An 11869-nucleotide genomic window follows, 5' to 3' on the forward strand; every position below is an offset into this window, starting at 1 on the left:
TAACCTTCACACGTACTGAAGTTCAGGTGGAGCTCTACAGAGTTTGGAGATATCCAGCTGCGTCTGACTTAGGTCTGGCTGCTGTGCTCAGCTCCTTCCTGCTGTGGACCTGGGCTAGGACTGGGTCTGGGGGTTCCCAGAAATCGGCAGAAATTCCTACTGGGTGGGAGAAGTGTGGAGGTACGGAGGAGTGGTGGGGGGCGGCCCGAGGGGGTGGGAGAGGGTCCGGCCCACGCTGCACCTGTGCTGGGACTGGTCCCACCGGTGCAGGGTAGCAGGAAGCTCTCCCTCAAATTTAATTTCAATCTAAAGTCTCATCCTAGAACTTTTCCAATTTCTGCTGGCCCTACTACATACTTTTCACTGTAGACAACACATATGTATATACACTGTTATTCCTACAGTGCATTTTAACTATAAGTAAATAACACATGCATCTTGAGAAAAGTAAGTCATTGGGTAGAGCAAAGACTATTAGTTGTTCATAATTATCCATCTCCTTCTTCCAAAATAATGGAACCCATAATATCTTGCTAAGCACATAACTCCAAAAACCCTACTTCCCAGCTTTCCTTGTAATTAGATGTAGGAGTGTGATTATCTTGGAACAAGTGAAGAGGAATTCATGAAGCAGCTTTCAAAAGCCACCTCAAAATAAACAACTTTTCCCTTCTTATGATTCTTAATGAAATGTGCACACTTTTCCCTTCTCCATGCTGGACAAAGCTGGAGTAGCCATCTACCTGAGAAGGCCTTCAAAATAAACACTCACATTTGGCAAAGTAACAACAGTGGAAGTACATGGGTCTCTATACGCCACCTTGGGCTGCCAACTTCTGGGATGTCCAGGAGAAAGCTACAATTCTCTCTGCGTACTTTGTTTCTTCAGGTCTATGTTACCTGTTGCTGAACCCAGTCCAAGGACATACACACTATGTCCAGCGTTCCCTCAGTGCCTGGTGCTGTGCCTGACACATAGTAGGGACATAACTGGTATTAGCTGATTTAGTACAAAGGCACAGTACAAGTTTAGGGGGAGAAAAGCTTCATGAGATATCAATTTCCAATACCATACTATACTATAGTCACCAAATCAATCCAAGATACTAAAATCGTATTTTACATTCCATTTAGCCTTCACAAGACTCAGACACAAAATTAGCATCTCAAAATTAACATTAAATTTTAAATTTAATTTCTACTATTTATCATGAGATTTGTAAACTGATTTTTAGTGAAGCAGAAAAAATCAAAACTATTCAATGAATTTATGGGTATTCATCAGACAGAAGGCTTGTAATAATAGAATATAACAGATCTCACAAGAATAACAGAGCTGATAGTGACAACAGGATTCAAGCAATTTGACTCCATCAATGACAAAATTGGAGTTTAGAGAGATGACATGGCTAATTCCAGGTCACACAAACACTCAATGGCAGAGCTGATGTCAGAATTTTTCACTTAACCTTGATTTCCCACTTGGTGTTCCTAGGAAGTTAGGGTGCCTTTGGTTACAAAGAGCAAACTACTAATGAAAGCAAAAAGCCTTCTAAAATCTGAGAATTTATAGAATCTAAAGCTTAAGAACAGACAGGAACTAGGCAGCTCTGTGCCTGCCTTGTTTCCATGGCAATATCAGTACAGGACTCATGCTGATGTGACCAAGAGCATGAATGAAAAAACTTCAACAACATTGTTGGGTGTTTTTGTTTGTTTTTTGTTCTTTTTTTTTTTTCCTCAGTCTGATTGTGGAAGGGTTTTATTGTTGTTGTTCTTTTTGACTCAACGTTCATTCCTCTCCCTCAGTCTTCCTTCATGACTGAGTTTCTTCCCAGAATAGTGGCTGAAAATTCCATGTACCCATTTTCCCTGTTTCCCTGAACCCAGAGCATGCAACAGCCATCAAGGGAAGTCCTCTGGAGATGCTGTGGGAAGTGTTTGTTTTCAGAGAGTTCATTCTCTGACTTTCCTGGCTACCCTTCATCTTCTTCTGTTTTTAGGTGCTATTTGTTTACATTTCTAAAGTCTATGATGAGGAACCATGAGATAACAAACTAGAGAACCAAAACGCTAACTCTGAGGATAACAGAAAAGTAATAAATTAAATGAACTCTCAATGATATTACTGAGCTACTGACCTCCTCCGCTTCCCCTCAATGATTTCATCCAGATCTTGAGGTATGAGGCAGCCTCTATTTATTGCTTGGGCATACAACACATTGCTTTCTCTCCTGTTTTCAGCCATGGAGCATCCTCGACAATACACTGTTTGGGATTTTAAGTAAACAGCACAGTCTAATTACACACTTCCCAACTTTATGCTTGCCTGTGGGCAAAAATAGGGGGAGGGGCCAGTGATCCAGTAGAAAAAACCTCTAGGACCCTCAGGCTTCATTTAGCATGAAGCCCAACACCCTGATTTGCCTCCCCACTGAAATGTTCTTTGGAAAGATCAGGAGAAAAACATCCCAAAACATTCATGTTTCTAACACATACATAGAGCAATATTCTATACTGCTCACATTTTAGAAACACAACTGAATGCAAGACTACTATAAAACATCCAGCCAGTCCACGAATGCATACACAGGAGCACGTAGATCGGTATCCTAGCCCAATTTACATAACTATGGGTAACTTCATAAAGAAAAATATACATTTGATTCACAGTCTCAGAGGTTCAAACTCACGACTCTGGCATCAGCTTCGCTCTAGAAAAGTCAGCATAGCAGATGGCATGCGGGGGACCACGTGTAGGAAAAGAGGTCGCATCTCAAGACAGGAAGGCACAGAGTGACTCAAAAGCTGGGCTTAAAACAACTCATTCACAGGAGAATTCAAGGTTCCATGAGAACTATGTTGATTACTTTCAAGGGCAACGCCCCCAATAAATGAAGGAGCTTCTCCTAGGGCCCACATCTTCAAGGACCACACCACCTTCCAACATCACCACACTTGGGACCAAGTCTCTACCACAAGAACCCTGGAGATGCTGGGGAGATAGCTCAGTGGCACAAGTGCCTGCCTGGCAAGAGTTCAATTCCTGGAACCGTTGGGGAACAGACTACATCACTGCCACTGCAACCAGCTATCTGTGCTTTCCTGCAGAAACTAATAAAAAGCAAAAGAAACACAGGAAGACTGGACTATATAATATGCAATTTCGCAATCCGAGGGTTTTATGTCTCTCAGCATATAGAGTTAGCCATGAAGCAAACTGAACCTGTCGAAGCTTCCTGGATAGTATCTGTCTTTGTAAGATCGTGTAGTTTGACCATAACTACAGATTTCTGCACATCCATCCCACATGTTGTATGGTGTTTTATCTCTTGATTTTATACTTCTAATTTACAGACACATCAGTTATGAACAAGAAAGACTTCTTACTAAGTGATGCACATTAACTGCCACCAACCCATTAGCAAAGCCACGTTGGTAAGAGCATGGCTGAATTTGACAATAAACCAAAATTGTAGGACTGGGCACACTCAGGCAGAAGATCCCAGAATGATTATCACAGCCAAGTTACATCACTGAAGCACTGATATGAGGAAGGCTGAATTCAGAATTGACATAGGTTAAACCCTGACTATATAGTGAGGCAGAAGACCTACAGGAAGAAATTCGTCCATAGGTCAAAGACAAAAACCATTGGGGGGGGGGGATTCATGTGGAGGTCAGAGTGGGAGCAGGTGAGAGTGGCATGAGTGGGGCCAGCAGAAGGAAACATGGCTGGGAAAGTGTTTGAATCCATCGGCAAGTTCGGCCTGGCCTTGGCCGTGGCAGGAGGCGTGGTGAACTCTGCCTTATACAATGTGGACGCCGGGCACAGAGCGGTCATCTTCGACCGATTCCGTGGCGTGCAGGACATTGTGGTGGGCGAAGGCACTCACTTTCTCATCCCGTGGGTACAGAAACCCATCATCTTTGATTGCCGCTCTCAACCCCGTAACGTCCCGGTCATCACTGGCAGCAAAGATTTGCAGAATGTCAACATAACCCTGCGCATCCTCTTCCGGCCCATCGCCAGCCAGCTGCCCCGCATCTTCACCAGCATCAGTGAGGATTATGATGAGCGTGTGCTGCCATCCATCACCACTGAGATCCTCAAGTCCATGGTGGCTTGCTTCGATGCCAGTGAGCTGATCACGCAGAGAGAGCTGGTCTCCAGGCAGGTGAGCGACGACCTCACGGAGCAGGCAGCCACCTTCAGCCTCATCCTGGATGATATATCCTTGACGCATCTGACCTTCGGCAAGGAGTTCACAGAAGCTGTGGAAGCCAAACAGGTGGCTCAGCAGGAAGCGGAGAGGGCCAGATTCGTGGTGGAAAAGGCCGAGCAGCAGAAGAAGGCGGCCATCATCTCTGCAGAAGGCGACTCCAAGGCAGCCGAGCTAATCGCCAACTCACTGGCCACTGCGGGCGACAGCCTGATCGAGCTACGCAAGCTGGAAGCCGCCGAGGACATCGCGCACCAGCTGTCTCGCTCACGCAACATCACCTACCTGCCGGCGGGTCAGTCGGTGCTCCTGCAGCTGCCGCAGTGAGCTGGCCCCGCGCCCCGAAGAAACGCAGGCACGCACGGCGCCTTCTTCCGTCCCCCCAGAAATGAATCACTGTGACATTTCATGATTGAGCTAGACTGACAGAAATAAAAGCAAAATCACTTCCAAAAAAAAGAAAAAAACCATTGTGGGACCTAAACACAATCCATTTGCCATCAATGTATAAAAGTTCAAGGAGTAAAACCTATGTCTTGCTAATATTACAAAGAAAAGCTATCCTCATTTTCCCCAAAACTCTGTTTTGCCTATTTTAGGCAATGCTATTAGACAGCATTTCCCATAGAGAGCAGGACAAGAAAAATGTTCGGCAAGCACTTGTTAATGGTTTTTGGAGAAAATTATTTAACTGCACAGGCAAGTCCTGTACAAAACAAAGACAAGAAAACAAAGTATGTAAAACAATGCTAATAAATCAATTCTATTTGTTGCCCCATAAGGTCAACTAAATAGAAGCTTCAAGATTTGAGCCATATTTTTAACTTTCAAGAATTAGATACTAATTCTGAACCATGAAACTTTTAATCTTATTTAAATCAGAATATTTAGGACCAATTTACGGGCAGGTTGCATAAGTTAGAAAAAAGGGTCTCAATTCATGCACGACCTTGTTCAGGTTAATTATAATTAAAAAGGCCCTTGGAAGGCAAAGAAGACCAAGTTCTGCCCAGCCGAGAGTCTTCTGCATGTGACCAGATCCGCAGCTCCACCACCCACACACTGCTGGAGAATTCTTAGTAGTTCCCATCAGACTGTGAAGAGGGCAAGAATCCTTCAAAAAGCATTTCTTCTACACTTAGCTTTCTAATATAAAAACCACAGAAACTGAGATTCCACCAAACTTTCTTGGCAGAAAGAAGTACACAGGAGACATATTTAAAAAGCTTTATGGAGTGATTTATTTTCAATGAAAATATTTAATTTTTAGAAATGGGAACTTTCAAAAACGATGAAAAACATTCTCTAGTATTGAGTATTAGAAGGAGGTGATGATGGAGGAGGGGCAAGGAGGAAGTGGCCCGCAGCAGGACGGGCCCACCACACCCTGTTTGCACAGTGTTTTTCAGAACACTATCTTCTGGGAGAATGTGGCAAATGATAAGGCCCCCAGTCATCACTGTTCAATTACAATTCAAGTGAGAAAGAAGGCAAGGCAAGTTTTGTACTCTGTCCCAGAATTCTCCTAGAAATAGTTTTTCTTATTCCCCTCTGAGAACTCCAACCAGTTCAGGAAAGAGCAGATTTACCAAGACATTTGCAGATATCCCGAAATAACTAGTTTTTCTTTGCATGAATTTAAAACTTTATCGGCCAAGACTAAACCTGGAAGCTGAAGAATTTGCTTCCTTTGCAGTACTCTCCTACTAGTTCCTTCCAGGAAGGGTCTCAAAGACTAGAAGGGGAGGAAGGTGCACGCAGGACAAATGACAGTACAATGTGGCAAGTGCCATGAGCAATTTGAGATGCAAGTGTTGCAGCAGCCAGGAAGGGAGCAGACATGGGCAGTGTCCTACCAAGCCTGGGAAAGCATGTGCATGTGTGCACACAGTTAGAGACCCGGGGAGGAAGAGAGAAAAGGAAAGAGAAGCCATGTGGCTGTAATTTCTGGACACAGACACTGTATCTTATAGAGAAAGAGGCCTTTTAAGTGTCACATATCCTTGCTTTCAACCCACCAAGCCTGGAGGAACTCCCATGGAACAAGCTACCACTGTCACGAAGACAGACCTCAATGACAGTTTGGGTTTTTTTGTTTTTGTTTTTGTTTTATGAGCAGAATATGGTTATTGAGGGAAAGTTAGTTCCTGTCTGAGCGAGGGACAGGAGGGGGCCCCAAGCAGGTTGTCTCCGACAGCTTAATTACATATGCATTTGCCCAAGAAGTTTGAGGAATACTACTTTCCCTGATAGAAATTTCCCTAACTCCTTCTTCATTCCAATCCGCTAAATGTATTAAATGATCTGGGAAGAGACAATGTGTAAAAGGAGAAAAGAAATTTACATAGTAAATACATATGTATGTCTAGACATATTAAAGGTAGACAGAGGATAGAGACTAAGCAGCCTAATTAATTTTTTGAATCTGCTACAATGCTTTTCAGACTCCCATGTCTAATGAACCAATAAATGCACAAACAGCTTTTTTGAAATTTCCTGATTCTTTTGTTTTTATTTGTGTTTCTGTTTTTGCTTTTTGGTGCCAGAAACTGCGCCTAGGGGATCACACATGTTAACACTGAGCTACACCTCCATCCTCAATCTTTTTTTAAACTTGTATGTACTTACAGTACATAATGTTTACTTTCCTTGTGTGGGGCTGGTACATGGATATAACACATCTTAATTCTTAATATGTTTTCCTTCCCCCTCTCCTCCTTCTGCTGATCTGTTTAGCCCTTTTTCTTTTTCTTTTTTTTTTTCTTTATTTATTTATCTTATATGTTTGATACAGGATTTCATTACACAGGTCAGATTCATAGTGATCCGCCTGTCTCAGCCTCCCTGGTGCTGGGATTACAGGCATGCGCCACCACACCAGGACTCAGTAGCTAGCTCAGTGCCCATCTGGGGGCGGGGCCAGAGCTGCACATTGTGCTGGGGCTTGAACCCGAGTTCCTACAATTGCCTAAGCAGGAGCTCAGTCCACTGAGCTATCTTGCTGGCCCTAGCCCTATCTTTTTAGATGGGGAGTACGTGTTTGCAGTACATAATATTTACACTTCTTCTGTGGGTGCCACCCCAATGATTCCAGGTCATGAACCTCTCTTGTTTAACTCCAGACAACTGTGTCTGACAGTTGGCCAGATTACTCTCACTGCAGATCCCAGTCAGGATGTCTTTCATCCAGCAGACGAAATGTTCTTTGCAAATTACATCCACTGGTATCCATCCTTCACCTGAAATCCCACCTCATCTTCTCCCAACATCCTTTCAGGATCAAGTCCAACCTCTTTTGTCCCATTCTGATGGCCTTCTGTGATGGCACTCATCTTCTCATTACTTGCTCACTGTGTAATGTATGTTCCAGACAAAGGCGCCGCATGATACCCCAAACATGCTGCTTCTTTTCATTTGCCACTGCTCTTGCCAGGGATGAGCTATGGCCCATTAGTCCAGATAAGCAGTTCTCAAAAGGTATCAGCAAGCAGCAGCAACAGGAACTTATTAGAAATGCAAATTATCAGGCTTAATCTCAGACTTCCTGAATGTGCATGTGTAGGGCTTGGGAGAGCATTCTGCAAATAAGGACCACATTGCTCCTTTTTCATTTGCTTCAACAACAGAGAGGCTGGAAAGCATGCAAAGAATCAGGGCATCCTCAGTGCCCATGCTGCCTTGAGTTTGGCACATGTACAAAGTGAGGGGCTTTGGGTCACTTTTTCAAGCTAGAAGTGTTTCAAAGGGACTATGTGGCTAATGAGCACGGCTCCCCTCCCTGCAGCTTGAGAGGTCTCTATCCCGAGGGTCTAGAAGGTCACACAAAGCAACTTTATCACTTCACAAGGGTTGAATATGATGCCCAGAAAGGTGAGATAACTTACTCAGTGTAGGCAGATGGCTGGGGGGAAGTGTTGAAGGAGGAAAGGGGCACGTGGACAAAACAGCTGAGCCAACTGAAGGCCACCGACACAGACAACCACCGGGGTGGACACTGGGCAGAACAGGAAACATGACCCACACTTACAGGGCTCTGAGCAACTCTGGGAGCTGGCCCTACAGTCTGGAAATCTGCCCACAGGTGGATACCAAGCCTCAGTGGGACTTATGTGGTTCTGATCAAATGCATCTCTTGCAGCTAGATCACTTTTCCTTAAAAGTGGGCACACATACTGTAAACAGGCATGTGTATGTAAACACTGCTTATAAGAAAACAAAACCTGTTGGATTCAAATTAGATTGCTACTTTGAAGATAATAATCATGAAAAAGAACAGACCTCATAAAATGAGTCTGCTAATGTAGGTCTCCATGTTTGTGTCTGTATATATAAATATTGAGGAATGTAATTACAATACTAAAAATATTGTGAAATTATAATAATGTTATGATATTATACTGTTTTATAAGGTGATTTTAACTTATAATGCTAAAACTAGATGAAATGCTACTTAATAGTTAGAAGCAAACTTTAAAGGAAACAAACCACTGCACTGCTCCCTGACCCCTTCTTGTCATGTCCAGAAGTCTCCTGGGGACTCAGGCCAGCCTCCTTGGCCATGGAAAACCTGACACCAAATGTCTTTGGGTTCCTTCCGACAGCTGCCAACACAGCCCCAGCATTGTCCCAGGTAGCCATCTGCCCTCCCAGCAGGGCAGTGCTAATTAAGAGGACAGCCTCTGTCTGCCCTCAGCTAAAACAGCCTGACTGCTGCCCACCAGGTCCCTGTAGCAGGAACCCTTCTTCTCTCCGAGGCAGACAGAAGCCAGAGATGTGGAATCTCAACACAGGCTTTTTCTGCCCAGTGTTGGAAAAGGAAGCCATCGCTTAACAATTCAAGCAAAGGAAATAGGTCTTCCCAGGACCCAGCCCCTCTTCTGACCTTCTGAGTAGGCGCTGTCTTTTTTCCCATAAACACTATCCACAATGCCTCAGCCAATAAACACTGATGTGTGAATTGTTTACATCTCTTTTCTGATTCATCTCTATATGCTATTGACTTCAGTGTCTCAAAGCCAAGATAGTACCTACCTGTTCAACTGACACTTGCAAAGGGGGTACAGTTAAACATTCCTTCTGTCTCCCAGGAAAGTTTCATGATCCCATGGAAGAGCCACTAGAGCCATTTAACAAAAGGAGACTTCAGTGACTTCTAAGAACTCACTTTGCTAGGTACAGTGGCAGATACCTGTGATTTCATCATGGTAGGAGGCTGAGTCAGGAGGATCACAAGTCTGAGCCATGACAACTTAGCAACTTAGCAAGACCCTGTCTTAAAATTTAAAAAAACAAGAAAAACAAAGCTGGGGATGTACCTCAGTGTGAAGACACTGGGTTCAATCCTTAGAAAATAAAAGACTTCTCTTCAACTTTCATGTTTTGTGATAGTTAATTGTGATGTCAACTTAAGTGGATTAAGAGACAACTAGCAAATTAGTGAAACACAGCTCTGAGTGTGTGGCTCACACCAACCAATACTGCAGCTTAGAGAAATAAAAAGGGACAGAAGAAGGAAGTGTGCCCTCTTGCTTCTTCAGAGAAGCTCTAGTCTTCATCACTGCCTATCAGTCTCCAGCTCCCTCAGGCTTCCAGCGCAGACCCTTAAGCCAGCCAATGCAAACCCTTTGGCTTTCCAATTCAAGCTCACTGGACTTGGCAGTAACATGGACTCCAGGCCTCTGATTTCTGACGGACCCTCCAGCACTCAGGTGCTCACTCTGCCTTCCTCCTGCTGCGATTCCACAGCTGCACCGGCAACCCCTGACCATGCTCCTTCCATGGTTACTACCCAAGGAGCAGCAGCCTAGGGAGCCATCTAAGCCATGCTTCCTTGTAAGGAAAGATATGTCTGCTGTGGAAATTTCTTTTCCAAACACTTATAATATCATCCACTTTTCTTTCTTCCTCCTCCTCCTTTGTCTTTTGCTGACTCTGCTATCACTCATTTCCCAGTCCAACCTTGATTTCTTTCCTTATCCTATAGAAAGTGATTTAACCATATGCCTGGTCCCAGCATTTCACCTGCAGCAGCAGAGTAGATGAGAATCACTGGACCTTCTGGGACATTTCATAAAGCATCCTGACAGCTCCACCTCTTCCACAGCTAATATGTCACCATTAATCTGGGATTCTCCCTGCCTGGTGCAGGATTTTTAAGCTTTGAAGAGTTGATATTGTCTGAAGTGTAGTAGAAACCCACTGTTTGGTTTTTAGCAGAAAAATGACATGATTAGGATTTCACTTAAAAAAAAAAAAAAACTCAGGCTTCTAGGTAATAATGAAATCCTGCTGCAGCCACATTGTGTTTTAGGTGCCCAGTCAACACACAACTAGAGAGGGAGGAAGACAATCACCTCATACTAACAGGATGCCAAGAACCTCCAATATCTGTCATTTAGGAGCATCTAGCAGAGACATTTTCTCCTGCAAGAAGTAAACACTCGATTTTGCCTTGGAGAAAGACCATCTCACCATTCAGAAAACATTTTTTCTGAAGGCTCATAAGCTATGCAAATGTATAGGAAAGGTTTTTTCCTTCTGGGTACAGAGGTGTTGGAAGCTAAAAATAATAGAGCACAATGATGTAAGAGGGATCCTGAGAGGAGGGCAGAGTGGAAGGTCTGCAGCCTGCCTTCTTCTGAGCACGTCTGCCTGTCCAAGCAGACTTCAGCTCTCACATACAGGTGCACAGTAGTATCTTCTCAGTAAATATATGGAACTTTGTGATGAGGTTTGGGTGAGGACTGGGTGGACTATGGCAAATAAGATCAGGAATTAATGCTCCCCCTTGAAATGGTAAGAACTTGGCTGGTGGCGCTTGTCTGACATCACGGCTACTTGGAAGGTTGAGGCAGGAGGATCACTTGATCCCAGGTATTTGAGACCAGCCTGAGCAACAAAGTGAGACCCGTACACATATCACATATCTTAAAAAAAAAAAAAATTATGATTCCAGTGCTCTAGAGGTTAAGGCAGAAGGATGACAAGTTCCACCCTATCCTGGGGCAACTTAATGAGGCCCCATTTCGAAGGAAGGAAGGAAGGAAGGAAGGAAGGAAGGAAGGAAGGAAGGAAGGAAGGATGGATGGATGGATGGATGGATGGATGGATGTGACTCAGTGCAGGAAACATATATATGCTATAGAGTCTGCCAGAAAGTCAGCATGACTGTAAAAACAAGTGAGGCTTACCTATTTTCTCCTTTTGTCCAGTTTTTCTAGAAAACAACTCAACATTTAGAGAAATACTTCACTGCTTCATTACTGTAGTCTACACATTTACATGACTCAAATCTTGGACCATGTGCCGATGGACAAAAGGTAAATCTCTTCCAAAGCAGATGTTTCACTGCCCATGTTCCTATGGAGAGATCCTTTCTGGTATGAATACAAGTCTAAAGAAGACACATCTTAGGAAGAAGGGATGAAGAAGAGAAGAATGAATACTCATCTTCTCAGAGAGCTGAAGGAAACCTGCTCTGGATCCCAGGTGCGTGACTTCTACACGTGAATAATCACTCGAAGGTTGGTAGGCTAGTAGACTGTTTTTATAATGAGTATATAAGAACCAGCCAAATAGGTCAGCAAATTAAAGCTCCTGCAAGCAGGCGCAGGAGCCAGGGGCTCAATCCCCAGGCCTGCCATGCC

General features: G+C 43.9%; 1 protein-coding gene and 1 pseudogene across 10 annotated transcripts in view; one reads left to right on the top strand and one right to left on the bottom strand.

Moving 5' to 3' along the window:
* Positions 1-11869, bottom strand: part of Rgs7 (regulator of G protein signaling 7) — a 544505-nt gene that overhangs the window by 417777 nt on the left and 114859 nt on the right. The window lies entirely within an intron of this gene.
* On the top strand, positions 3662-4639 carry LOC101570742 (annotated as a pseudogene). Its single transcript, XR_002820176.1, has one exon. The product of XR_002820176.1 is annotated as a prohibitin pseudogene (transcript).

Source organism: Octodon degus, unplaced genomic scaffold, assembly GCF_000260255.1.
Source record: "Octodon degus isolate 3935 unplaced genomic scaffold, OctDeg1.0 scaffold00017, whole genome shotgun sequence".
In the NCBI taxonomy this organism is placed as follows: Eukaryota; Metazoa; Chordata; class Mammalia; order Rodentia; family Octodontidae; genus Octodon; species Octodon degus.